This window comes from Geospiza fortis, unplaced genomic scaffold (genome assembly GCF_000277835.1).
Source record: "Geospiza fortis unplaced genomic scaffold, GeoFor_1.0 scaffold130, whole genome shotgun sequence".
Lineage (NCBI taxonomy): Eukaryota > Metazoa > Chordata > Aves > Passeriformes > Thraupidae > Geospiza > Geospiza fortis.
In genome coordinates this window covers 4,551,374-4,554,697 of record NW_005054300.1, presented here as the reverse complement: position 1 = coordinate 4,554,697, position 3,324 = coordinate 4,551,374, and positions in this window count along the sequence as shown.

The window sequence follows — 3,324 nt, the reverse complement described above, 5'->3', positions numbered from 1 at the left end:
CCCCTCCTGAAATGTCTGTCTGTGTGTCTTTCCAACACATAACCCCAGAAGACTCACTGAAGCCAACGAGGATGACTAAAAATGTAAAATGGCTTTTCTGTGAAGGAAAATGAAATAGACAAAAACCTTTCAGCCTAGGAAAGAGGTAAAGTGGGGTAAGGCAGAGGTCTGCAAAATTCTGCACAGGGAGGTGGGTGGGGAGAAACTGTATCCCAGCTCTTCCACCGTGTCCCACAAGCCAGGGACATGGAATTAAATTAGCTGGCAGCCACTCTGAAACATGAAAAAAGATGTTTTTTCATAGAGTGCATTATCAAACTGTGGATTACAGAGCACAATGGCACGCAGGACGTGAACTTGCACTGATTAGCTAAGGGCCAGTAAACAGAGATGTGACTACTGTCTGGGAGCCCCAGAGCTGCAGACAGACAGAACCAGAGAAGTTATACGAAAGAGGCATGAATCTCCCACTGTGAGAAACAAACTCCTGAGTTGAAGGGATCCAGTACCGCCATTTTCCTACTTTTGTTAGTGTGTTTGTGTGTGTGCAATTAAGCAATTGCCTCCGTCCTCCTTACGTGTGTGTTTAGCACTTACATGTTTTCTCCCTGACTTTGCTGCCCTGACCCAGAGAGCTCTCCCTCCTGCAGGGGCCAGACCCACCTGTGCCACAGGAGATCTGGCAGCAGCCTCCTGGAAGATGCTGGGATCTGCCTTTTTCACACTGCTGGCAAGCATTTCCCTCTCGTGAAGCTGCTGTGGTGAGGCTGGGGGTTAAAGCAGCTCCCCAGAGGTGTAGTTTCATGGGCTGTGCTGGCCAGGAGGTGTGTGTCCCACTGCTGTGTGTGCACAGCTCAGAGTGTGGCTTTTCCCTGTGACTCACAAGCCCAGCAGATTGCAGCTCAGGAGATAAGTGGTTTAATGAGCCTCATCAGCAGGCAGATGCTGTGTGGAGAGTATCACAGAGCTTTGAGGAGTCCTCCTGCTGTCTCACATACAAGACTTGGTCTTTGAAGTAACTAGGAGGTACAGAATGGTCTTGGTAATTTCATCCCTAATACAACCCATCTTTGTTTCATTGGTGTACAATCCTTAGCTATGGGACTCCTTCTCTTTGGTTTCCTGCTTGTTTTCTAGCTTCATAAAGCTCCCCCAATGCCATGTGTCTGTGTCGCAACAGTTACTCAAGTGTCAAGGTTTCCTGATGCTGAACACATCACAGGGACTGCTGTGCTTTTGGTTTGTGCCCACTTGTCCAGCTTGTCATCTTGTTTCAGCTCTGACATGCCAGTGTTCAGCTTTTCTCCAGCCTTGGAGTCCCAGCCTTGTTCTGCAGGACAGCAGTGCTCACTGTAGCTTAGTGACTTTTATCCTGTGCTCATTCAGCCACACCAGTAGTTCCAGCAGTCACACCAGCAACTGGCACAGGTCTCAGCTGTTTCATGCAGCTCCTTCTGGGTGTGTAAATGATGTCAGAACACCTCGACCCCTTTCCCAGAGGCAGAGGGATTTTACCCCAGGCTCCTTCTCCATGGAAGTCGACATTCCTAACTCAGCTGTTAGGGTACATATGTGTGGCAGTGCTAAAACAGCAGGAGTGAGGAAGCCAGGGTAAGCTGCACTCCACTTTTCCATGGCAAAGAGAACCACAGAAGCCTCTATCATTAGCAATAAGCATCAGAAAAAAATCAACAAAGCAATGCCACACACATAACTAAGCAGAGCTGGAAACTTCTCAGTTCCGTGATCAGTTACTCACAGTAGTAAACCCCTGACTTAGGATATTGTAATGCAGAGTAGGAGACACTTGGGAAATGGTAAAAGGCACTTGTGTGTGAGGAGTATGTGAAATACCTGGGGAAAAAACAGACCAAGAAGAGGATTTCTGCCCTGGCAGTGTGAGCCAGGCAGCCCAGGCCAGGGTGAGGATAGCTGGCAGCCCCACCAAGGCTCTCTGCCTGGGATGCTCTGCCATGAAAACGTGAGCTGCTTAGATGATGCAAGCATGCAGCTCACACTGCAGCTGCACATCGAGCTACCTGCACTGACGGTATTGCTCAACCCCAGCAACAGCTCTTTTAGAAGTCACAGCTCTCTCTAATGCCAGCCCTGGCTTGTTTGTCCTCCCTGCTCATTTGCTGGAAGTCCCTCATACTGTCCTCTGGTCACCTGTGAGGACAAACAGGGATAAGTAGAGTAGAAGAAACAGGGCATCAGTGCAGATCTTTGTGCCACAGAGATGTACAGCAGGGGACAGGATCCAAGTATTTGCTCATTTCACCCATGTTTCTCACACTTAGATCAAAATTAAGTTGTTTTTCCATCTCACAGCTATATTTTGTGCTTCTGCTCCCAGAAATCAGTCACTTCTCATTGGTCTCTTGGAGGTCCTGCGCTGGGGTGCAGGCAGTGCACTTGGCCTGGAGGTGGGGTGTGTATGTACCTCCCTTCTTGTCAGTGATACAGCCCTGGGTACTCCCAGCAAACCCTAGCCAGTGGGAGGGCCCAGCCTGCTTGCATGGACAGTAGAGAATGTGAAGTATTTTAGTTCCTGGCAAAGAACCTGAAGGCAAAACCCTCCCTGTGTGTCAGCTGTGTTACATCTGGACTGACCATTATCAGTCTTTGTCCTGGTCACACCCTCCTCCAGACATATCCCCAACTCTGCGCCCCAGTAGTCCCCATCCCCATCCCAAGGAGATCCCACACAGACATAGGCACCCTGGTCGTCATCAGAGAAGAGGGGCTGGAACCAACCTCCCCAGGCCACCTTCAGCCCAGACACAGATGCACAGCACAGCTTCCCTTGAGCGTTGGAGGGAACAGTTGGGGATACCCCAGCAGGAGTGATTGGTGTGGGTATGTGTGTGCACATGTGTGTCTGTCTTTTGTCTTTCTGGGTGCCTTCCTGACTCTCTCCACCTGCCCATTTCTGCCTGCTTCCTTCCATCTCTCTTCCTTTCTGCCTCTCCTTGCCAGTGCATCTGTGTGTCTCTCTGAACGGCTGCTTGCCCCTTTGTCTTTCTGGCTCCGAGCATGTGGACGCGTGTGTCTTATGTGAATGCACCTAACCCTTTTTCGCATGCCTGTGCATCCATCTGTCTCTTTGTGTGTGTGCGACCTCGTCCATAAGCCTGTGTATGTTTGCATGCTCCTTCTGCGTCCGTGTGACCGTCTATTCCCCACACACATCTCCCCCCACATCCATCCATCCATCCATCCGTCCGTCTATCCGTCCGTCCGTCCCGCCCCGTGCCCCGCCCGCTGCCACAGCCCTTCAGCACCGCGGCGCACGGACAGCTCCTGTCGCCTCCTGCCTCGGCG